Source organism: Peromyscus maniculatus, chromosome 10, assembly GCF_049852395.1.
Source record: "Peromyscus maniculatus bairdii isolate BWxNUB_F1_BW_parent chromosome 10, HU_Pman_BW_mat_3.1, whole genome shotgun sequence".
Classification (NCBI taxonomy): domain Eukaryota; kingdom Metazoa; phylum Chordata; class Mammalia; order Rodentia; family Cricetidae; genus Peromyscus; species Peromyscus maniculatus.
This window is the reverse complement of record NC_134861.1, coordinates 24,468,239-24,494,076: the sequence shown is the minus strand read 5'-3', so window position 1 is coordinate 24,494,076 and position 25,838 is coordinate 24,468,239. Positions and strand designations below refer to the sequence as shown.

The 25,838-nt window shown below is 44.2% G+C and overlaps 1 protein-coding gene and 1 long non-coding RNA gene across 12 annotated transcripts in view; one reads left to right on the top strand and one right to left on the bottom strand.

Annotated features, from left to right (window-relative positions):
- LOC121832551 (uncharacterized) overlaps positions 1-20,779 on the bottom strand; it is a 35,911-nt gene extending 15,132 nt beyond the window's left edge. For both annotated transcript variants that reach the window (XR_013042836.1, XR_006076168.2), the window contains exon 1: positions 20,649-20,779. This is a non-coding gene — a long non-coding RNA (uncharacterized LOC121832551). The remainder of the gene's footprint in view (positions 1-20,648) is intronic.
- Positions 20,780-20,853: 74 nt separating this feature from the next.
- Ehbp1 (EH domain binding protein 1) overlaps positions 20,854-25,838 on the top strand; it is a 342,848-nt gene continuing 337,863 nt past the window's right edge. For 5 of the 10 annotated variants that reach the window (XM_076546109.1, XM_076546111.1, XM_076546104.1 and 2 more), the window contains exon 1: positions 20,890-21,104. The gene's annotated coding sequence lies outside the window, so the exon portion shown is untranslated. Of the gene's footprint in view, positions 21,105-25,838 lie in introns of all 10 variants that reach the window. The other 5 variants (XM_076546102.1, XM_076546096.1, XM_076546099.1 and 2 more) reach the window with 3 other exon arrangements.

Below are 25,838 nucleotides of genomic sequence, written 5' to 3'. Positions count from 1 at the left end.
ATTCTAATATAAGTATTACTATACATAATTACAATTCTTACAAACTTACATCCAAAAGCAAATTCTCAAAAGGACTATTTACACTTTACAAACTTTAGTAAACATCCAAAAGCAATTTCTTAATAGAAATTTTCGCATTTCTTGCTAACAAAACATAAGTACATTAACACAAGTTAGCATTAATTTATGCAAGGGACAAGTAATTTTTTTTTAATTAAAGAGACTGAGGAATATTAACCCTGCCTTTTCTTTATAATTTTCTAAGCTGCAGCTTGAGCCTGGGTACAAAAAAAAATCCCAAACTTCTCCATTTCTACAGTTCCATTTTTAACACAAAACATTTTGTGAATCACTACAGTTAATAAAGCAAATGTACAAACATAAAACAATTAATAACTTATCACAGTTGATAGAGTCTATATGTGTAAGTAAGTCAAAATTGTCCCATTGCAATTGAATCACTCCTGTCCATCCCATTTCTTAAGTCTGAAAAGCTCAATAGTTTAGTTCTGGTACCAGTCTTAAAGTTCCAAATACAAAGAAACCCACAACCAAAAGCTTTCTGCAGTTCCCTTGAATGCAACAATTTAGTTAAAATAGTCTCTGAAACTTTCATTCTCAGCTCTCAGCTGCACTTTGCAGTCTGTAGCCTTCCCCTAAGGCAATTTACTCAAGGGCAAAAGCTATTAGCTCCACAATAGCTAGCTTGTGCAGAATCCTCTTCCAAAGAGACCTTCTTATAGCCAGCAAACAGAAACTGCACCTTTGGCTCCTGGCTTTCACAGTCCCGGTCTGTCTGTGCCTCCAGTAACCAGCCAGGACCCCTGTGTCCTGAGACCCTGAGGCTCTCAATCACCTCATACTACATGGGCTCAAGGTTCCTCCTGTTGCTAAGAGCTGAGGCTTTTCATTCAGCAACTCTGGCTCCAAGAAGAAGCCCAGCTATGGCCAGTTGCAGCTGCTACAGCCTGGCTCCCGTTACCTGCTTTGCTGCCTTTCTTTCAGCACTCAGAGTCTGGGAAGGCTCTGTGGGCTGCCCTGCTTGCAGAGTCAATTGCTACTCTCAGGACAGCTCGACCTTACTCTGCTGCTGGGAGCTCAGGCTAACCCGAGTTTCATTGAGTCTCAGCCATTCAGCCCAGAGCTTTGCTACTGCATGCTGCTGCTAGAGACTCAGACCCTGCTTTTATCATTTTAGGGAGGATTCCAAAACCTCCGCTGCTCTCTCCATACCAGGGCTCATCCCACCCTGGGCATCCTATTCGGCAGCAGCTTCCCTCAAGTTCTGCACTACCTCTGCTGAGGTTCCACCCATGGGGATGCTGCCTGGCCTCCACAGGGCTCTCCCCACCCTCCATCCCCCACCCTCCACTCTCCACCCCCCACCCCCACTCCACCCCAACCCCCCAACCCCCACCCTCACTCACTGCAGCCCTTATGCAAGTCTCCTGGGTAAAGCAAACTCAGATTCTCAGACCCTGAGTTCTCACTAGGAAACTTCTGTGGATCTCCATAGTTCATTACCTTTGAATTAATCCTCATTCAAGTTCCCAGAGCATCAAGGCAGATTTTTGGCCAGAATATACATTGAATGGCCTCTAGCCAAGGTCCTGATAGAGTTCTTGATCCCCTCTAAAACCTCAGGAGCACAGCTTTCCTGTCTACATTCCTGTTGGTATTTTCCCAATTCCCTTTGCTTATGGCATTTTGGGGCTTCTTTAGCCTATATCTCCAAACTTGGCTATGTTCTCCCCAAAGTAGTTCCAAAAGCTTAGAAATCATAATCCCTTCTACAAACCAATTCCAAAGGCCTACAGACTACATCACCATTTTATTACGGCAAAGACCCCCATTCTTCGATACTAATTTTCTGTATTTGTTACTTTTCTTATTGCTGTAATAAAATGTCTGACAAAAGCAAGTTAAAGAATGAAAAGTTTTGTTTGGGCTCATGTTTGGGGAGTATTGTCCATCCCAGCATGGAAGATGTGGGGGTGAGAGTAGCTTTCGCTATGGCCACAGGGTCATAAGGCACCTAGTAACATTGTATCTACAGTCAAGAATCAAGAGAATATGCTGTTGCTCCACTCACTTCCTCCTTTATATTCAGTGGAGGACCCTAGCCCATGGGATAGTGTGCCCATCCTCAGAGTAGTTCACCTCAGTTAAACCTCTCTGGAAATGCCCAGAAGTGTATCTCCTAGGTGACTCTAAATCCAATCACAATTATGGAACAAGAACCCTTGATTATATCAAGGACTTTAAACATGTCTGGAAGAGTAGAAACAACAGTTAAAGGGTTTAATGAAGCCATGTACACAGGTGGACAAAAGGCACTTCTGGAAGGTATGAGGCTACCGAGTGAAGAGCCTAGTGCTAGGAGTGGGTGACTTCCTTATAAGTTGTTGCCACGGCGATTACCAATGCTATTGGTTGCATGCCAGAGCTACATGGTAAGACACCATTTACTGAAGATATTACACGCTTCATTTTCAGGACACAGAGAAACAAACTGAAACTGAGCTGGGAACTCTCTTTTGGAGGGCCAAAAGGATTGCGCAGGCTGTTTGGAGAAAATTGGTGGCAAAAGTCCTATTTGTTTATAGACGGTCAATATGTCAATGTACCAGTACCTGCTGGCACAAGAGCAGCATGACTCCAGGGTGTACAAGCACTGGGTTTAAGAACCATTCCAGAGGAGCATCTATCTCACCCCACTATCAGGCTCAGGAAACACTGCAATAAGAAATGATGATTTTTCTACCATTTGAATCAGAGGACCACATGATTTCTTCAACAACAGAATACAGTGGAGGTGATCTTGTGGCAATCTTTGGTATAGCTGTTTTCAGCCCTGGCAGTTTCAATTCCTGCCTGGTAGAACTTAGCTGTTATGTAAGAAGTGTGACTACCCAGAAATAACTGCTACTAGAATCCTAAACTACACTGAAAAGTGGTGGGTGTTGCTGGAGGGCTTCTCTCCAGGTTCCCCAAGCCCCGCAGTCCCACAATCCACTTATAAAATAATCACTCAGACGCTTATATCACTTATAAACTGTATGGCCATGGCAGGCTTCTTGCTAACTGTTCTTTTATCTTAAATTAACCCATTTTTATAAATCTATACCTTGCCACGTGGCTGGTGGCTTACCAGCGTCTTCACATGCTGCTTGTCCTGGCAGTGGCTGCAGTGTCTCTTCTCCTCAGCCTTCCGCTTCCCAGAATTCTCCTCTCTCCTTGTCCCACCTACTTCCTGCCTGGCAACCTATTTCTTGCCTGGTCACTGGCCATCAGTGTTTTATTTATATAGAATGATATCCACAGCAGGTGGGTGATAAAATGCATGGAGAGAGACTCCAGGAACATCAAAACATGGCTCAGAAGCAAAAGAGGTATTTGTATGTCCAGCCTGGGGAGACCTTCTGATGCTTTAATGACTGCAACCGCAAGGTCCTACCAAGAATGTCATGGCCAAATCTGCTCAAGCCTCAAGACCAAGGAAGACAATAAGATTTTAGTTTTAGTCACTCAGTTCTGGGGTGGGCTATGTGTTTGTTTGTTTTCTAGATGACCACTTTGTAATTTAAACTAGCCTGGGGCTTGCTTTGTAATCCAGGCTGACCTTGAATTCACAGCAGTCCTCCTGCCTCCACTCTGCCTTTACAGGAGTCAGCCACCATGCTGGCCATGGGATAAGCAGCAGCTGACATAGAACACAACCTGTGTTAGCTGTAGCAACTCCAAGGAGGCCTTTAAAACTTCAAATGGGGAAGCTCAGCTTTTTTTCCATTTTATATCTATTTACATAAACTATTTAGAAAAACCAGATTCAACTTCTTCAACAGTTTGACTGCCACTGCGGAAGGTAACCAAGCATTGGCTAATAAATACGCGCGCCACGGTTTCCCCGACTAGATTGCTCCAGACAAAAATATGATCAGGTTATTCCAGATGGACATGTTTATGCCTTTTCTCTAAATCCCTCAATCAGAGGCTCCTCTTGCAGTTCTTAGTTTCACCATCAGGAAACTATTTCCCGCTTGTAGCCTTCACAGACCAGACGCAATTCCTTCTCCCCCTGCCTTTGGTTTAGAAATGTTGCTCATGACATCTCTGTTGGTGACCTATAGTTCTTGGAAGAACAAAACCCACTCTCTCTCTTAGACCCGAAGCTATAAGAAAATGCATCTGAACAACGCTCCCTTGTAAGGGTTGTGCATCATACAGGCCTAAGACTTTTGGAGCACATAGGGCATACTCTTACCGCTCAGCGCTAGCGAAGCTGCATGTGGGAAGGTTTCCTTAAAGGCTTCCAGCACGCTCAGCTAAAAGCAACGCTTTAGTCTTGCTGCACCAGTGTCTGCTGTTTTTTATCGTTCAGACCATCTGTGATGAAGTATATTTTGTTAACTCAGAAAAACCTCAATTTCTGTAAGACTTTAAAATGAGGCATTAATGTATTTTGATGTATTGTGCAACATTACAGTTTGGGGGGCTTCTCACTTCTGTTATTAAACAGAAAGCCTGCCATCTAAGAGTCTTGCAAAAAGCTATTTTTGCATTCATAATCTTTAAAGGCGCTTATGTAAAGAAGTACTTTGAACTCTTCAGTATGATTTTAGCTCAGCCTAAAGCTTAACAATAACGTAATTTGTGAGGGTGGCTGGTCCCCACCTGTCAGACGTGCTGCAGGAGGACACAGTCATCAGCCAGGATCTCATCAGAGACCACGTTAGAAATGCACGTGGAGTCACTCCCTAGCCACAGGCATTTCTGGCTTCCTAATACCATAGTAGGCCCCGGGCACTGGGGTTTAGAACGGCAGTGTACCTTCAATGTAGTTTTGCTAGACCTCCTTGTGCTGCAGATGGGTGAAATGAGGCCACACATTCTGACAGGAAGCATCCTTTCTCTCCTCTGTTGCTCTGCTAGTCAAAAATGTGCTTCCTGGAGCAGCAGTATCACCCAGGAACTTGTGAAAAATACAGGGTCTTGGGCAGCACAGTAGCACACCTACATCAGAATCTGCATCTCGGGGTTGGGGATTTAGCTCAGTGGTAGAGTGCTTGCCTAGCAAGCGCAAGGCCCTGGGTTTGGTCCTCAGCTCTGGAAAACAAAACAAAACAAAACAAAACAACAACAACAACAACAACAAAAAACCAGAATCTGCCTCTCACACACTTTCTAACTGACCGCTAATTATGTGAACATTTGAAACTCCTCCCCCTCCACACTAAGCATGTCCAGCTGTAGTGCAATCAGTTGGCTGCAGATTCAGAAATCCAGATATTCTAATTCCTATCAAAACCATAGGACTTGGCTTCTCTGGTCTTCAGTTTCTAGTTAAAGGGAGTTATAATATCTCCTCTGAAACATAAATATGGTTTAAAGGAAACAGTGTTACTCATTCTGCTGCCTGCATTTCTAGGCTGCTGTGGACACTACCATTACTAATATCCCAGAGATGGACAGTGCCTCCTGTGCACCCTCAAGTGACCCAGGCAGAACATGAGCCCAGCCTTTTGACTGTTTCTCCAGCGTGGGTCTCCCTACTAGTCAGAGTTTCTTCCTTTTAAATACTTGCATGAGGCCCTCTCAGTCCTTGGAGTGGGATGTAGAAAGGAGGAATTCTTTTTAAGGATTGCCATTTAAACCTCTTGGCACAGCAGTAAAGCCAATGCGCTAACAACTCTGTGGGTCTGTGTTGCTTTTGGGGGCAGCTTGTTTCCTTTAGCTGGGGAATACAGCCTTGCCCTAATTTTGCTTCTGGCATCCAAAATATTTTCCACAGAAAGTCTTACTGGAGATGATAATGCATTTGTTTTCTTAGAAAACAGGATATGTGTTAAACTCTGGCATGACCTTGAACTTTTACAAATGAACTTATGTGTGTATTTCAGACTTGGTCACTTAAGCACAAAGCTTTGTGATGAAATATCCCACACCTCTGAGCACTTACATGACTCCATTTGGAACTGTTGTAAAGCAAGGAGAATCCCCTTATTTTATTAAATATACTATTTTTGTCATTTTGCAAAACTGAATAAAAATTAATTTATTTCTTTGAGGTCCCAGAGTGACTTATAGTTTTTATTCTTAGAGTTGAATGATTTTTCTTATTTTTTTTCCTTTTTCTCCTGAGACATGTCTTGGCTGACTGTCCTAGAACTCAATATGCAGACCAGGCCAGCCTCAAAGTCACAGGGATCCCTGCCTCTGCTTCCTGAGTCCTGGCATTAAAGGCTGTGCCACTCCTCCTGGCCTGAATGTGTGTCTTAACTTGAAACATTGGCTAAAATGCTAACCCTTTAGCCTCAAGCAGACTGGGATTCTAAAAAGCTGTAGGGCCTCTGTGGTCAGCTACTATGCCTGTGTGGAAAGCATTCAGTAAGATCTGCTTGAGAACATTTTCAACCCCTGATAACTATTGGCAAAGCTTCCTCCCAAATTTAAGTAGGGAAAGGTAAACACAAGAAAATGATTGCGTAGTAGGATCAACTTTAGGTTGACCCCACTGTAGACAGTCGTGAAACTCCAGGCTTTGTTTTTTAAAGCCTTGATTTCATGCTTAATAAGAAAGGAAACCATGCTGGACAGTGGAGGCGCACGCCTTTAATCCCAGCACTCAGAGAGCAGAGGCAGGTGGATCTCTGTGAGTTCAAGGCCAGCCTGGGCTACAGAGCGAGTTCCAGGACAGCCATGGCTACACAGAGAAACCTTGTCTTGAAAACAAATAGACAAACAAACAAACCCTCCCCACGCACCCTCCCAAAAAAAGGAAAGGAAGGAAGGGAGGAGGAAAGGAAGGAAGGGAGGGAGGGAGGAAACCACAAGAATTACCTTCCTGAATCGAAGTGGGCCCTTCAGTACCAACGATGGAATCTGGGACGAATGGGAAGATCTTTGAACAAACCCTGGCAGAAAAGATGCATCCCACCCTATGACAGAGGTGGAGAATGCTGGCTGGCTCCTCTATCTCCAGGAGACTGGAACTTACTGGTTTTAACAGTGAGTAGGTACACTGAAGGGCTTCCCAACATAGGGTTGCATTTTAGGATTAGCAAACACCACGCCTGTGTTTTCAACAAACACGTAAGCATTAGAACAGCTCCAAACAACTCGGAAGAGCTACTAACTAGTTTCGAAAGTGCTTCAAAGTTGGCTAATTTTACAGTTTGCTTTACCAGACTCGAGAGGTCTTAGAGATGCCACCTGAAGACTTAGAAGCCGTAGAGAGAAGTCTAACATTTACCAACTGCAGACACAGGTACAGAAATATGTTATGCTGTCCTGAACTCCAAAGGTATTTGCTATAGTTAAAAAAGAGAGCCTCTGTCTAAAAGCAGGGGAGATGAATCAGTCATTAAGTGTTTGCTGCACAAGCCAGAAGGCCAGAGTTTGGATCCCCAGCTCCCATTAAGAGACCAGACATGGGGACACACATGCCCATAACTCTAGCACCAGGGAGGCAGAGACAGGCAGACTGCTGGAGCTCACTGGCCAGCTAGTCCAGCTAAATCAGTAAACTTCAGGTTCAGTGAGAAACTCTGCTGTGGATATCACTCTGTATAAATAAAACATTGATTGGCCAGTAGGCAGGCAGGAAGTATAGGCGGGACAAGCAGAGAAGAGAATTCTGGGAACAGGAAGGCTGAGAGAGCCACTGCCAGCCGCTGCCATGAAAAGCAAGATGTAAGCCATGAGCCAAGTGGCAATTTATAGATTAATAGATATGGATTAATTTAAGATATAAGAACTAGGCTGGGCGTTGGTGGCGCACACCTTTAATCCCAGCACTTGGGAGGCGGAGGCAGGCGGATCTCTGTGAGTTCGAGGCCAGCCTGGGCTACCAAGTGAGCTCCAGGAAAGGCACAAAGCTACACAGAGAAACCCTGTCTCGAAAAACCAAAAAAAAAAAAAAAAAAAAAAAAAAGATATAAGAACTAGATAACAAGAAGCTGCCATGGCCATACAGTTTGTAAGCAATATAAGTCTCTCCGTGTTTACTTGGTTGGGTCTAAGCGGCTGCGGGTGAGAGATTTGTCCTGACCATGGGCCAGGCAGGACTGGAGAAAACTTCAGCTACAAAACTCTGCCTCAAAAAAGTAAGGTACACATTATAGTCTATTACTGTTGCCCTTGGTTTAAGACCATAGGTGGAAGGTAAGTTCCTATTATTGTAGATACCATGAACTTCAGACACAGGAACCAGAGGACCTGAGCTGGTTTTTGCCTGAAAGTCTCCTCCCCGAAGACTTGTTTTCATGGTACTAAAAGGCACCATTCAAGCTTCCAAGGGAGGGAAGCAACCCAAACTTATCCAGCTAAGACGCCTATAAACGACAACAACCAGCGTGACATAATAACCCTAAGGGTACAGTAGTGGCCTGCATACCTTAGCAGTAGCCAACAGCTCTCTAATTGCACTTAAGGCCCACTCAAAGAGAAGGAAATCATGCCTGGTACTGGAAACATAACCAACTACCCAGGGCTAGTGAAGTCATGGATCTTGGAGAATAATCAACCGTCTCTCTGCTAAACCAGCATAATTCCTAACTATGCTCTAAATATTTGTCCCCACACCCACAGATAAGTGTAGTCCTCACCTCTCATGAAGGAAACTCCTCTTTGTAACAAATGGAGACCATTGCAAACAACTGATCAAAATTCAGAGCTGTGGAGTTCCATCCCAACTGATTCATCTACAGCACAACTCCTGCACCCGAGGCTTAGATATCATTTCGGAAATGGGGCGTGGAAGAAGATTGTAAGAGCCAGAGGAACAGGAAATTTGCCATGAGATTATGTCTCTTGGAAATGTCAGAGAAGCTACACCCATGAAGTCTCATCAACATGTCTGCGTAAATATGAGCTAAACAGGGGTGACACCATTAGACGTGCTAATGTGGAAGACAGAAAAGCCAGAGGCCTCAACAAAGAACTACAGGCAACGAAGGAACACCGAGAGCAGGAGAAATAATTCCCCTCCCCCGGGAAGAGCACATCAATTGGTTATCCTGTGCCAAATGGTCAGCCCTGAAAACACGTACACAAGGAACATATGGACTGAGCAGGTTGTATTTACATATTTAGGGACACACACACACAAACACTACCAACAAATATAAAGAGGCTGTGAATTTAAATGGGAGGACTGGGGGTGGGGATTGCACAGGAAGAGTCGTAGGGAGGGAAGGGAAGGGGGAAAATGATGTAATTATAATCTCAAAAGAAAGGAATATTAAAAATAATAAAGTGTAGGGAGACAGTAGATGACACCTGACATTGACCTCTGTCTGGCCTTCACACAATGTGAATGCACTGGCACACACACGTGCACACAACACACACATATGTCACACACACAAGAAGATAAATCTTTGTTTATCTCTTACTTAGTATAACCAAAAGACCATTCAAACCTCTTTAAAGAATGAACTCAACATCTACAACAGTCCTTACCAGGTATCGCTATTCTTATCCCCACTTTCCATATGGGAAAGTTGAGTTACAGAAAGTTTCAGTAACTTTCCAAAGATAATTTAGTGGGTGATTGGACAGAATTAGAATTCTGGAAGTTTGGCTATATGTTAAACCATGAAATTATTATGTTGGAGTTTTCTTTATACTTAACTAATAAATATATTTTCTGCTTTTGTTCAATCTAGAAATGTGCGGATTATTAAGGTTATGCATATATAGCATTTAAACCACAGCCTGAATTTTTAATCTGATGTCTTTAGCCAATTATCAGCTGGCATTTTCACAAGACCAAGGAAAGGTTTTCCTTTGGGGGTCGTGTGTTAGGCACTTCAGCTACAACAAGCAAGCTAAACGTTATTTCAAACACATCTTAAGGTGACAATACAAGAGGTCAGGTACAAATTCTCAGAGCCTACAAAGGATTTGCCAGAGATTATTTAAAAGAAATTGGAAATACTTATTTGTCTGATGAATAAATGCTTCCCTTCTGTGTTGCTGCTTGAGTGGAGATCTGCACCTTTGGTCAGGGTAACAGAGGTAGAAAAGTTTCCAACAGCTAACCTCAGACTTGGGAATCGAAATCCCCCAATGCACATAAGAAAGGGAACAAAAACCAAGTCCCCACTGCTCCCTCATCTGCAGCCTCCAGAGCACTCCTGGCTGTGGAGCCCCCCATCTGCAGCCTCCAGAGCACTCCTGGCTATGGACCCCCCCATCTGCAGCCAGAGCACTCCTGGCTGTGGACCCGCCCCCATCTGCAGCCTCCAGAGCACTCCTGGCTGTGGACACCCCCCATCTGCAGCCTCCAGAGCACTCCTGGCTGTGGACCCCCCCTCATCTGCAGCCTGCAGAGCGCTCCTGGCTGTGGACCCCCTCATCTGCAGCCAGAGCACTTCTGGCTGTGGACCCCCCCATCTGCAGCCAGAGCACTCCTGGCTGTGGACCCTCCCCCATCTGCAGCCTCCAGAGCACTCCTGGCTATGGACCCCCCCATCTGCAGCCAGAGCACTTCTGGCTGTGGACCCCCCCATCTGCAGCCAGAGCACTCCTGGCTGTGGACCCCCCCCCATCTGCAGCCTCCAGAGCACTCCTGGCTGTGGACCCCCCCTCATCTGCAGCCTGCAGAGCGCTCCTGGCTGTGGACACCCCCCATCTGCAGCCTCCAGAGCACTCCTGGCTGTGGACGCCCCCATCTGCAGCCAGAGCGCTCCTGGCTGTGGACCACCCCCATCTGCAGCCTCCAGAGCACTCCTGGCTGTGGACCACCCCCATCTGCAGCCTCCAGGCACTCCTGGCTGTGGACCACCCCCATCTGCAGCCTCCAGAGCGCTCCTGGCTGTGGACCCCGCCCCCCATCTGCAGCCTCCAGAGTGCTCCTGGCTGTGGACACCCCCCCCCCCCATCTACAGCCTCCAGAGCACTCCTGGCTGTGGACCTCCCCCCATCTGCAGCCTCCAGAGCACTCCTGGCTGTGGACCCCCCCATCTGCAGCCAGAGCACTCCTGGCTGTGGACCCGCTTCATTGTGCCTGGGCCTGTCCAGCACGGTCAGCTGCTGTTGCTATGGTGGCAGGGACCCTCCACGTGGGCTGCTTTCAATAACCAGCAGCTGCTCACTTCAGAGAAAGCAGGAGGGCAGCCCAGGTCTGAATGAGGGTTTCTTTTTCTCTGCACTTCCACCTGACCTGAATATTCTTTTGCCATTGAATTTCCTTTTATTATTTATTTTGAGATATCAACTTTCCTTGAACTTTTCCTCTCATCTGTGCTGGGGTTGGCAAGACTACAGAACTTCCCTTCTTTTTTGCAAAAACACGGTTTGTTTTTTTTCTTCAATAGTTCCTGGGGTATACCCCAGGCCTACGTGCACACACACACACACACACACACACACACACACACACACACACACACACACGCCTGCGCTTCATTGTATGAAGGCACAGAGCAAATTTACTGAGTTGATTCATTCCAAGAAATGTGAAGGTTTAGGTAGCGCTCCAAAACCTACTGTGACTCCTCGATGAAAAATACATTCCATTTGCTGTGTAAAAATCTGGGGCTGGAATGAAAAACATGACCTTTGAATCACTTTATTCTGGCCGTGATCATAGAATCTGTGCTTCATGCTAAACACATTCTTATTAATAGTTGACTCATAGCCTGCCCCCTCTGTGTTCACACGTAGTCTAAATATGAGGAATGGGAAAGTAACAAACCATTATGAACTCTAACCCCTTTTCCCACAGGGATTGCAGAAAAACTGTTCTTGAAACAGCACAGGAGTTCTCTTCTCCTCAAGGTAAAATTTGCCCATTTAGCTTTGAAGACAATTGGAATAATTTAGAAATAAGCTTTGCACTGTTCTTGGTTTGTTTACCGGTTGTTAGTAAAGCCTGTCAGAGAAAAATGTTTGTGGGCATGCGATCCAAAAGGCTGACAGAACCCAGAACTTGCTTGGTATTCAGAGAAGGGCCCATCCAACATTACCCTGCACAGTGTGTAATTACTTGCATGTTGGGAGCCAAAAAAGGGAACACAGTTCTGTAAGTGTGTGTTTACACCGAGGAGTCTGAGAAGCAAAACAATCCAGCAACATTCTTCGTCCCCAGCATCTGGGAATAATTAATTTGTCTGCTATGGTGTACACAGCAGGGAAATGGTAAAGTTACCAAAACGCTGGCTGCATTTGGGCCATCTGCCTTACTCCAAAGCCTTGGGCCTTAAGGGTTTGGTATTGTGGCTAATTTCAATCAATTTTTAAATTTTTTTTATCCCAAGTGCTAAAACAAGGAGAATCTTCTGCTTACAGTTTCCTCACGGTTTTTGGTCGGATTCCAAAAGCTGCCATTCAAACGCCTTGCTGTCTTCTGCCTCCGTGGTCTAATGTCAGAAAAAGCTGTGGGAAGCAAGGGCTATAAAATGCAGTAGCATTTTTGATCAAAGAGATTTTTAGTGTGTGTGTGTGTGTGTGTGTGTGTGTGTGTGTGTGTGTGTACATGTATGTATGTGTACTATGTGGGTGCAGATGCCCATGGAAGCCCAAAATAGGTTTTTTGATCCCCTGGAGCTGGAGTTCTAGGTGGTTTTGGGCACCCCTGCCATGTGGTGCTGGGAACCAATCCAAGTCCCCTGCATGTGAGGTAAGGGCTTCTCTTGCTATACCAGAGCTATCTCTCCAGCCCCACGTTGTAGGGTTTTTATAATACATATTTGAGTTCTAAGTTCTGAAAAAGGTCCATTTCACAAACTTTAGGCCAGAACACTGAAGATTGATACAAAAACCCATCTACATGAAGTTTTGTGACAATTTCTGTTGGCTTGTGTTAGGTGCTGTGTTCCTTTAATTGTGACTTTTTATGAATCTAATAATTCAACTCATCGTCTCTGTGGAGCCCCTTCCAATTTCTCCCCGAGGCATATGACTACGAAGCTTGGCTGTCACTCTGACCTTAGTTTAATTCAGGACTTCAGGTGAGAGGTGCGCGTGTGTCTTTTTGTTGCTGGCTAAGTGCTATAAGCATTAAGCAGTGCTAAAAGTTTTCTACAGCACTTTTGAAAGCTCATGTCTCACAGCAGCCAGCGTTTTCCTTGAGTCCTTGTGAGAAACAATTGAGGAAGTCACTGATATAACCAGACTCCTCCATCTCACCTTGCTCCCGCTCCTTCCTCGAGGCCTGCCTTGCATGCTTTACAACTATTTCAGATCATCTGTGCCCCATACTTTAGGGCCTCTTGAATTAAATATATGACCTAGTGCTTCATAGTACAAAATGATAACTTCTGGAGGGGTTTCTGTTTATATTAAGTTTCTACTTACAAAGAAGTCACAGGGGGTGCGGTGTTTAAATGGTTAGGAGATGTGGGAACTGAACCGGTCTCAGCCGACAAGAGGAGAGTTGAGTGGGAAAGAAAACGCGCTCGGATGAGAAGAATAAGGATGGGGGGGAGAACGAGCAGCACATGATCTGGGACGGAGTGTCCTGGCTGGGAAGCAAGCCTCTGTAGCATGACTGTACACAGCAGACTGGATGGGGTAACCCTTTTGTTTTTGTTTTTGTTTTTTTGGTTTTTCGAGACAGGGTTTCTTGTGTAGCTTTGCGCCTTTCCTGGAACTCACTTGGTAGCCCAGGCTGGCCTTGAACTCACAGAGACCCGCCTGCCTCTGCCTCCCGAGTGCTGGGATTAAAGGCGTGCGCCACCACCGCCCGGCCTAGGGGTAACCCTTTTGAACGCACTTAATGGGTGTTATAAACAGGGCGCTATAACAGAGTGCCATTAACCAAGCGGTTTGTAAACAATAGAACTTTTATTTCTTACAGTTCTGGAGGCTGAGAAACCCAAGACCAAGGTGCCAACCAGTTTAGGTTCTGGCAAACTTTCTCATTCATAGATAGTGCCTTTTGCTGAGAACGGGGTCTCAGTCTCATTCATGATAGCTAGCTTCAGTCTCATGGTCTAATCAAAGGCCTCTTCTCCAGCTACTCAGGGAGGGGTGGGGCCTCACAAGCCCCTCCCTTTTAGCTTCCATTATCTGCTTGCAATTCCTCATGAAGGGGCGGGGCCTCATGCTTTCCCTAACCTATGGCAGGACTGACAGGCTCAATCTTAGCCAGGCCCTATGCTAGTAATCACAACTGATAAGAAATCAAGAGTGTAACTCCCTCAGGGAGAGACAGACATTTTCTTCAGTGTGTAGACACTGGTAAGAAACCTACACTCTGCAAACAACCCCTCCCCCAGGATCCTCTAAGAAACCCTAATTTAAAAAAACAATGGGTACACACAAAGAAGTAGGAAGGGGACTAATTAATAAGAGGAAAAGGATCAGTTATAGTGGCAGGGAGCAAAAGGGAATCCTGGGGGCTAATATTATAAACAATATATACATGTGTCAAAATGTCATATGAAACACATTACTATGTATAATTAATACACACACACACACACACACACACACACACACACACACACACACAAAAGCATCACCTCCACTATAACAGGAAGAATACAAACATTAAGTCTAGAGCTTGTTCTCTTCTTGGCTTTCCATTCAGCCAACCATTGCTCTGAAAGAAATATGTGTGGTGATATATTATGTATCAAATAAAGCTTGCTTGAGGATCAGAGGACAGAGCAAGCCACTAGATTAAACATAGAGGCCAGGCAGTAGTAGCACACACCTTTAATCCTAGCATTCAGGAGGCAGAGATCCATCTGGATCTCTGTGAGTTCAAAGCAACCATGAATTACATGAGATTGATCCAGTCTAGGAGAGAAACAGAGCCAGGCAGTGGTGGCACACACCTTTAATCCCAGCACTTGGGAGTCACACACCTTTAATCCCAATACTTAAGATCTCATGCCTTTGCTACTAGTATTTGGGAAGCACACACACCATTGATCTCAGCACCAGGAAGGAAGTGAAATGGCTGGGCAGAGAAAGGTATATAAGGCATGAAGAGATAGGAACTAGAATCCCTTTTGCCTGAGGACTCAGAGGCATTCAATCTGAGGATTCGTAGAGCTGGAGAGGTGAGAAGTGGCTGTGGCTTGTTCCTTTGTCTCTCTGATCTTTCAGCACTTACCCCGATATCTGTCTCCGGGTTTTTATTATAAGACCATTTAGGATCCGTGCAACACATGTGTGCCTCTGACTTTGCTCACATGACTGTGTCTGGCTTTGTATGATGCTGCCTAGGCAGATTCAGGAGCTGATGGTTGTACTATTCATTTCCAGGTATGCTTTCTCATAGGAATTATTCTCTAGAACTTGGTATGCGATCTAGTGAGTTTTTAAGCAGAATCAGTCAGTACCCTGTTGCAGAGTATGCAATGAAGCCTTGGCTTTCTATAAGAACGGAGACTACTGTGTTTGAAGCTTCTAAGAGGAATGGACACTGAGCCTCTTGTAAGTTTCCAGTCCCTGTCGTGTATGTAGAAGCTCAACATGCAGACTACATGACAAGACCTTTTTCATACACCCTGTGACTCCAAGGATATGCCCATTGTATCAACTCTTAGTCATCTCACTTAGAGCATGAAAACTTGATTAATTTGGCAATTTGCATATCTATAAATCATGTAGTTCAATGCTACCTGGTAGGTATTTAATAACTTAGAACTAGAGTTGCTTTTTATTATTTGTGAATTCCATATCTGCAGATTTGCTTACTCTAAATCCACACATCAGCATGTGCAGAAAGTGAAAATTGACAGTTATCTGACATGCATATTCTCAGTCATCTGTGTGACTCAACAAGGTGATTCTGGGCTTTCTGGCTTCAGTCCTTAAGTTGGAAAGACGTGTCATTTTGTGGCCTATTTAATGCTGTTGTTTCGAGTCGTGGTAAAGGAGGTGGACTGGGGTCTTTAGAATGGTCCCTGAGGGTACTACTAAAGTTCTATCTAGTCTTCTACTGTCTAAGAACAACAGCTAACATTTGTTATGAGTTATTGTATGGGGGACCCCCAAGGGAAACACGCTGGGCAGATGCAGTGGGGGGGGGGGCGCGGTGCATGGAAAGTCATTCACACACAGATGCTACATCCGTGCAGAAGTGACTTATTATAATAGGAGATAAAGAGACAGAAAAGACAGAGAGGAGAGAGAGAAAGATAGGTGTGCACACCTCTTGGTGGGAAGGAAGAGAGAGAGGAGGGGGAGGAGTTTTTCCTTAAAATGAGGCTTTTATGTCAGGACACAGGACTGCCCCACGGGGCAGGATTTCAAGGGGCGGGCCAGAAAATTAACAGTATTAATGATATCAATGACTATGAGGTTATACCAAGTTCTACCTCCTTCCCTCTGCTTCTGCTTTACTAGAATCTCAGAGCATTATTTCCTCGTGGTCTCCATCCAATTCTGAAACAATCTTGACTAGTACATAAAGCTAAATTCCTGCCTTAGGCCCACCATTTGTTGAGCCTACTATGAAGTTAGAGGTCAGAAGCCCAACCCCACTCTGTGTGGAGGTCTGCCAAAGAGAAGAAGCTCTGAAGTTGAATTTTCCAGTCTGTATCACAGTCCATGATTGTCTTGTGTCCAAGGATGAGCACTGAGTGCCCTCATCCTCTCTGAGTCACATTACCTCATCATTTCCTACAAGTGAGCATCCAGTACGTGTCTAATAGGTATTGACCCAGTTAGCTTTATACTCTCACAGGGAGAGATTCATAAATAGAAGTAATATAATATAGTCAGCAATGTTTGGATGAAGCTGGGAATGTGTAAGAAGGATGATAAATCTGCATGGAGCCTTCCCAGAAATGTTGGTATTAGACTATAGTCTTCCACCTGGTTACTCAGCTTACTTTTATCTGGGGGCTCCACCCCCTCAGTATGTTTACCCTTGAGTAGTTAGAGGGTGGAACTACATTCTACACAATAGAAGACAAAAGAAATATTTCATGTAAAGAGAATTGAGAAAGAGCTTTTCACTGCCATTGTCCAGAAATAATACATGATTTTTCACTTGTATTTCCTTGGCCCAAATAAGTCATAAGATTCTGCTTAACTAAGTAAAGCAAGAATAATGGTCATCAAGAAAACAATCGAGTACTAGTTAGCAGTAGTGTCTACCATAGACCAAATTCCCTGTCTAATAACGCTCTGCAACATCCCCTGCTTGGTTCTGGCAGAGCTACACCATACACAGATGACTGATATCCTTTAAACTCTGCCTTAGTCCTTTGCCCCACGTCCAAAGTCTCTTGCAAGAAAGTCCCTTCTCACCCCACCCTTCACCCCTCACACAGGCCTTTTTCTAGTCCTCCCTTACTCTTCTCCCTGACCCCTCAAATGTCTATGGCCCCAGCTTGCTTTAGGCTATGACCTAAGCACGCCTTTAGAAATTGTAGGTCAACAAAACAATCATTTTAAATGTTTTTTTTTATCCCCAATAAAATAGTGCATCCTTACTAACAGTAAAGGACAAAATTTCTGAGATTCATGAAGTATGAAGTAGATGACAAATAATAATTATTATATGACTTATTATATGACTGGATGCATTAAGGTAATTGGTTAAAAGATCATTTTTTTTCTCTAAATGGACACAGATCTCCATGTCTAGAATCCATGGCTGTTATTCTGAAAACCGAGGAGACAGATTAGAGTTGTATCTTCAACCCTGCTGTACTTGGAGAAAGCTAAAAATGCAAAAGTAAATCAACGGAACTGAAAAAAAAATCTCATTGTAAAAATCCAAGTGTGAGGCCTATGGAAATGAGAAACACTGGTGCTTCAGAAATGCCAGATGAAGAGTCAGGATTTTTGATCTGAATAAGATGACGATAAAGATGGCTGGAGACCGATTTCTCCAACCTTTCTCCCAGGAGAGCTAGCAGAAGAAAAGCAAGATGTCAAGGAAATACCGGATAGAGGTCCAGGGCATAGAGACCTTCTCTAAGTCAGGTAACGTTTGAGACTCGGGTGTTGATCAGACTGGAAGCCTGGCCCCTCAAGGGCAATAGAATTCCTGAAGCCTTTGAGCTTACCTCTTTACCTCTGTGGTGGTTTGAATGAGAACGGCCCTCATAGGCTCATGTGTTTGAATATTTGGTCCCCAGTTAAGAAGTAACAGCTCGGGTGGAGCCTCCAGATCACCCGTGTGTGGTGGAAAGTTCCATCCCGTCTCTCTTTCCAAACCCCACCCGCTCAGAGAGTCTCTGAACAAAGGAAAAGTGCCAAAAAGCCCAATTCCAAATTCTTGGTGACTATTGCAACTTTCTCCCGATTCCGCCAACCACCTACGTCCCCACCTAAGCACTCAGCTTTTTAACATACGTGGGGCACAAACCTAAGTATGTCAAGCCAGTGACAGACATGTCATCACCCCCACCTACAACCTATGAAACCTCCCTGCTCTAGTTCTGGTGTGACTTCATTGCATACTGTAATACTTGACATTTATGTTGGATATGGAGGTCATTTAAAACCCAGTCATATCAAAGTAGGTTTTTCAGGGGGCTGGAGAGATGGCTCAGTGGTTAAGAGCACTGGCTGCTCCTCTAAAGGACCTAGGTTCGATTCCCAGCATCCACATGGCAGCTCACAACTGTCTGTAACTCCAACTCCAGAGGATTCCACCCCCTCTCACAGACATACCTGCAGACAAAACACCAATGTACATAGAACAAAAATAAACAAATCATAAAAGTGATTGATTATATATATATATATATATATATATATATATATATATATATATATATAATCATCCCACAACCATTAGAAGTGGGTGCTATTATTATTTCTGTTTTATAGATGAAAACTCACAAGGTCACAGACTATCTAACCAAACTCATGCAGCTGATTGGTACATGGCAGAGCCAAGCTCACAACTGTGCTGATTTCGAAGGATGCCTTTTGTATCAGTCAGCTTTCTGTTACTGTAACAAAACACGTGAGATAATCAACTTAAAAGGAGGGCAAGTTTGTTCCGGCTTACAGGTTTAGAGTTCTGAGTCTATGATAGAGCTGTCCAGGAGTGTGTGGAGGAAGAAGCCCTCAAACTATGGCGGCTGGAAAGCAAAAGAGAGAAGATAAAACAGCTCCCAGATCCTGTCCAAGGGTACACTTCCCCGTGACCTCTCTCCCGTCACATTTCAGCAGTTATAACCTAGGAGCACAGTCTTTAACACTTGAGCCTGGGGGTGGGTATCTGGGTCCTAATTGGTGCCTTTGGTGGCTGAATGAAAAACAAGAAATAAAAAGGAAAGAACATGAATGATCCCCTAGGTATGGGGAGGAGAAAGTTTACTGTAGATAAAAGGGAGAGCATAGCCAGAGGCAGGGACTTCTGGGAGAGTCCAGAGTGGACATGACTCTGATCCACGTGAGGAGAGGGGAGAGGGGAAGGTGGAGGGAAACTGGGTGCAGCAGCGGAGAAGGCAAAAGGAACCAAACGGGGGGCGGGTAGCCAAAATGTCTGGATTATACAGGGCAGATCCTCTGGAGAGTTCAGGGCAGAGGGCAGAGTATGCCAGCCATACCCCTTAACAGGTAGAGCCTGGGGGATGCTGGGAGAACTTGGTGGCCAGGTCTGTTCTGATGTTAAATAGGCACCTCAGGCATTTATCCAAAGGTCTGAACTTAACAGTGGCTCAGCCGTACCATGACTGTCCAAGAATGGATTCATACGAAGAGAATCTGAGCGCTTATGAGAACACTCCAAGAAAACAAGGTCCAAGGTCTTGTGACCTCAGTTTCTTAAAAACACAGAACCGTCCTTGGAATGTGTTTCCGTGATCCTCCCAGGTGTAGCAGATAGGAGTGAGTTTTCCTCAGCTGTTGTTATTCATACACCTCTAAGAAAAAAACGTGTTTGGCCACATGCAGCTTGTCCTTGTGAGCGTACACTTTACTCAGGTGACTCTTCTTAACCCTCAGAGTATAAATTGTCTGATGCTCTGAATAAAGTTGGCTAGTGCATGAGACTTTAGTCTGCCTCATTTTTTTCAGACCCTGCTCTCTCGGGTTTGTGCCGCCAACCAGAGTGGCACTACGTGACCATGTGCTTCCCCCTAAAGACATCCAGATGTGTTTTGTTTGAAATATCTGGCTGAGCCGTGTCTTCACTTCCTGACTGTAGAGGTTAGTCTGGTAAGCGCAGCCTCGGAGGGATGTTGAGAAGGGTCTGAGTTGAGAGGAGGCTGCACCCGACACCAATGCCCATGCAGCAGTGTGCAGTCCCAGGTTCTGCAGCTCCACAAGCAGGGCCTTATCAGGCAGTCCTCACATTCCTGCCAAGAGCCCCAAGCAAGACACATTCCCAACTGGGTGGGGGAAGAATTCCTATCATTCTTCAGCCGCTGTCTTCCAAGAGTCCTAAACTCCAGTGGGATGGAAAAGAAAGAAACAAAAGAAAATAACCAGAAGAGCCTCCTTCATTTCTGATGCTTGGACTCAATCTGTAACACACCCTATTCTCCATTACGAAAAGGAAAAACAAAGAAGGATCATAAAGTCATCTTGACTCTCGGGCCTGTGTGTCTTGGCGTTTGACCTTCATTGGCAGTATGGACAGAACACTGTCTACACACATTATAGAAATGCTATCACCAGTTAAACTTGGTACATAGGACAGTCCAGATGTTTGCAAGCACAGCACAAATGTGTAACTTTCATAGTGAATTTATATTTCACAGTGCTTTTCTACTTACACGATCTCATTCAATCTTCACAAGAGACCCAAGGAAGGCTTCATGTCGTTGCTGTTTCTGTTTTGTTAAGTAGGAATCTGAACTGAGAAGTGAGGTAACTTACCCACTGTCAAACAGTTACCAAGTCAGAGGTGGCCTGTGACTAGGTCTTCTGATTTCCCTCCAGGATGACTCTCCCAAGTCTTCCCATTATGGCATCACAGACACTGCAGGGTGGCCACCAGCCATCTGTCCAGTCAGAGAGTAACATCTGACTCTTCCTCCCAGAGAGGAACTCCAGTGAGAGATTGGGGCTTTGGGAGGTCAGGCCGGGCTGTCCTGGATTGCTGGCTAGGGTCTAGGTCGGCATGCCTCACAGTGTCAAAGGGTAAAGGGGAACATCAACCAGCACAGTAAGAAACTGCATCAAAAAGACAAGCCAATTATCCAACCCGTGATTTCAATCACAGCAAACAGGTAGGCCATGTGTATCCTTCCATTGTTTTATAGACTGGTCTCAAAATATGTCTTTTCTTTGAATCTTAATGGCAAATTGCTGTGGAATAACCCTCTTGAACACTGTAAAGATTTGTCACTTAAATTGGTTTAATAAAACACTGATTGGCCAGTAACCAGGCAGGCAACCAAACTAAGGATGATGGGAAGGAGAAGGGCGGAGTGAGGAGTCACCAGTCAGATACAGAGGGAGCAGGAGATGAATGTGCCATATTATTAAAGGTACCACCAAGTGGCAGAGTGTAAATAAGGAATATCCATTAACTTAAAATATAAGAGTGTAGCAGGATCTTAAAGGGTCTTATTAATAAAAATAAACCCAGGCGGGGCGGTGGTGGCACATGCCTTTAATCCCAGCACTCGGGAGGCAGAGCCAGATGGATTTCTGTGAGTTCGAGGCCAGCCTGGGCTACCAAGTGAGTCCCAGGAAAGGCACAAAGCTACACAGAGAAACCCTGTCTCGAAAACCCAAAAATAATAATAAATAAACAAATAAATAAATAAATAAATAAATAAAATAATAAACCCAAGGCCAATTATTGGGGTGAATGCTGGAAGATCAGAGAAGCAGAACAAGTCAAAGTCTCACCTCCCCATTTCCTCAGCTGATCTTGTTTCCTCAGACGGGAAGCCTCTGAGTCCTCATCCAGAATGAATCTCAGCTGAACTGCTACTCCAAAGCCTGAAAGCTTAACCAGCTCTAGTTCAAGGTTTTGTATACCTTTCTGCTTTCTGCCATCATTTCCTGGGATTAAAGGCTCATTTCCTGGGATTAAAGGTGTAAGTCACCATGCCTGGTTGTTTCCAGTGTGGCTTTAAACTCACAGAGATCTGGATGGATCTCTGCCTCCCAAGTGATAAAATTAAAGGCATGTGTGCCACCATTTTCTGGCCCCTATATCTAGTGGCTGTTCTGTTCTCTGACCCCAGATAAGTTTATTAGGGTGCGCAATATTTTGGGGAACACAATATCACCACATAAGAGCTGGTTAGTAATATGCCTGAGCTATTGGCTGAGCATTTATCATTCATATTCAACCTCTGAGTTGATTATTTGGGACCAAGTGGTTGGGACAGAAAACATCTGTTTACAGCAAATGGCTCATGATATCAGTGTGTGTGTGTGTGTGTGTGTGTGTGTGTGTGTGTGTGTGTGTGTGTGTGCTTTGTCATTGAAAGGTACTTTTCAATGAAAGGTAGTATTGGGTATTGAGAAATAAAATTTTAGCAAATAACTAGAGTTTAATGAGAACCTAACAGAATTTGCCTGCATAATAGGCAACACTTGATGAAATTTCTGTTATAAACTATGTTGGTTGCAGCAGCCTCAGCTCTGGGGAAGTTTGCGGTGTTCTTGGCATCAGTGTGTACTGAGTTCATTGTACTTGGCAGTGGCTCTTATTCCTGATAATTCATCATCAGTTATACTTCACCTGTTTCCACCATCATCTATATTTGGTTTGAAATAGACTATTTGGTTAACCCCATGGTAGGAAAGTAATGCCAATACATTGTAAATCAACACAATTTATGGCTTATAAATTTTCTAAGGCACCACCCATACCAATAGTACCCAGGCAGATGTCATGGTGTCCACAAATTGTTTTGTGCAACAGTTTATTGCTATCTGGCAATTCTTTGTAAAGCAGAAAGGGCCGAGGGAGATGGATCTTGAAGCCCTTCATCCCTGCTAGGTGAGCCTCAGTCAAAAAAAAAACTTAGAAAATCTTTGAACAGAGATGTAGCACTTGATTCATTTCAGTGACCTGAAAAGAACTAAAGAGACAAGAGAGTGAAAATTTGAACAATGCCTGGGAGACAGAAGCAGGAGAGATTTTTGATCTTGAAGTAATGATGTCTGGGGTATCATTGCTGTGGCCTCAGGCATGGATAGCAAAGGGTCAGCTGAAGGGAATCTGCTCCCTGGTCTACACAGTCGTCCCATTTGCAAATGCTGAAAATACCCTTCCAGGTACAGATGAGGGCTGAAATCCAGTGTCCCTTACTGACCATGAACCCCAGGGCTGGAAAAGTATAAACTCTTTGTAATCTGTCTGCCTGTACAGAGTGCCCTTAAGCAAGTGTTTTTTAAAAGTACCTATAAATGAAAAATCATGGCCCTTGAGAGACTTCAGAAAGTTCCAGATGTTGCTTCTTCGTGGGTATGCCAACAGTGGCCACTTTCTGTTCCCAGTTAGAAAACATAGTAGAGTCATGAGTCTTGAAATATAAAATTGTAGGACGGTCTAATGATGTTCTTACATTTTTGGGGGAGAAAAAAAAAAACAGAACGGGGGGTGGGGGATCAAAGTACAAAATAAATTCCTCTGTGTCTTGAAATGCCACCAAGAACCGCCACCCCCACACACACACACCAGGTGCTGGGATGGGGGGAACCTCAAAGCATGAACCCATGGAGAGGGTACTTCTTTTTTTATTTTTATTTTTTATTTTACAATACTATTCAGTTCTACATAATAGCCACAGATTCCCTTGTTCTCTCCCTTCCTGCCCCACTCCCCTTCCCCCCAGCTCACCCCCCATTCCCACCTCCTCCAGATCAAGGTCTCCCCCGAGGACTGGGATCAACCTGATAGACTCAGTCCAGGCAGGTCCAGTCCCCTCCTCCCAGATTGAGCCAAGCATCCCTGCATAAGCCCCAGGTTTCAAACAGCTATCTCATGAAACGAGCCCAGAACCTGGTACCACTGCCTAGATGCCTCCCAAACAGATCAAGCCAATCGACTGTCTTACCTATTCAGAGGGCCTGATCCAGTTGGGGGCCCCTCAGCCTTTGGTTCATAGTTCATGTGTTTCCATTCATTTGGTTATTTGTCCCTGTGCTTTATCCAACCTTGGTTTCAACAATTCTCGCTCATATAAACCCTCCTCTTTCTCACTAATTAGACTCCCAGCGCTCCACCCGGGGCCTAGCCGTGGATGTCTGCATCCAGATTCCTCAGTCCTTGGATGGGGTTTATGGCACAACTATTAGGGTGTTTGGCCATCCCATCACCAGAGTAGGTCAGTTTGGGCTGTCTCTCGACCATTGCCAGCAGTCTATTGTGGGGGTATCTTTGTGGATTTCTGTGGGCCTCTTTAGCTCTTTGTTTCTTCCTTTTCTCATGTGGTCTTCATTTACCATGGTCTCCTATTCCTTGTTCTCCGAGAGGGTACATCTTAACCTGAGACTGAGTTTGAATTCCAGGCAAGAGGAAATTGTTTATTGTAGCAGGAATCTTAAAAGTTCTTATTAATAAAATCAAACCCGAGGCCAGTTATTGGGGTCCACGCTGGTAGATCAGAGAGACAGAACAAGCCACAGCCATCTCACCTTGCCAGTTCCTCAGCTGGTCCTGTTTCCTCAGACTGGAAGCTTCTGTGTCCTCATCCCAATGGTTCTCAGCTGAACTGCTGCTCCAAAGCCTGAAGCTTAACCAGCCACATGCTTAACCAGCCAAATGCCCCTAGTTTCTGGTCCTGACGCCTTATATATCTTTCTGTTTTCTACCACCACTCCCTGGGATTAAAGGCTGGCTTTCTGGGATTAAAGGCGTGTCACCATGCTTGGCTGTTTCCAATGTGGCCTTGAACTCACAGAGATCCAGAGGGATTTCTGTCTCTGGAATGCTAGGATTAAAGGCGTGTGCTATCATTGACTAACTAGTGGCTTGTCTGTTCTCTGACCCCAGGTAAGTTTATTAAGGTACACAATATTTTGGTGAACACAATACCACTACATCTCCTCTCTTTTTGTCTAAAATTAAAAAAGCTTATAACTAATACAAGAAAAACTATCTAATAAGTATATACAATATATACAGACAAAAATTACATTAATGATGTCTAGTCCATTAACATTTGACAGATTCAGATAAAAACTCCATTATATATATTAACAATGTCCAGTCCAGTAACATCTGATAAACTCAGACCAAAAAATTTTCATTACTTATCTTATTTAAAACAAGTAGTTCCTTTTTAAAAGTAGATTCCATAATCTCCCTTTTTATCTTATCATATCCATATTTTCTCTTTTTTCTTTTCATAATAGATTCAGTAGTCTACCTTTTGTCATTTTTATATCTTCCCCTTTTTCTTCAGTGTAGATTCAATGATCCACCTATTTATCCTATTATTTCTTTATCTTTTTTCTCAGAGTAGATTCGATGATCTATCTCATATCTATATTCTCTTTTTCTTTTTGCTTTCTAGGGGTGAAGATATCTTTAGGGAATCTTGAAAAGAAAATTTTTGAGTTAATTGTCAAGTCCTGTATCATTTGTCCATTCTCTGCATAAAAGAAAAGTTCGGGGCTTGTTTCAAGTCCTTGTTTGAGTAGTCTGTCAGGCTGTATCATCTCAGCTAGCCATCTCAAAATTGTCCTAAGCAGTTTGTAGTCCAAAGCAGATCTTTCAGCTTAATGGCTTTACCATAGTCCTTTTGAAGATTTCAAAGTTGCTGTTAGGTGTGGTCATGGTTCCATGCAGACTTTTTTTTTTTTTTTTTTTTTTGCCTCCTCTGTGGTTTGGAGCAATCACAGTCTGATAAATGTCTCTCTCTTGGAACCATGAACATTCTTCCCTAGTACAGGAAATCTTCACAGCAATTTCTCCCCACCATTTTTCTTCCCAAACTTTTCCAAACTGACCTTTGCCGATGCTTTCTTGTAACACGATGGTCCTGGCAATTCTT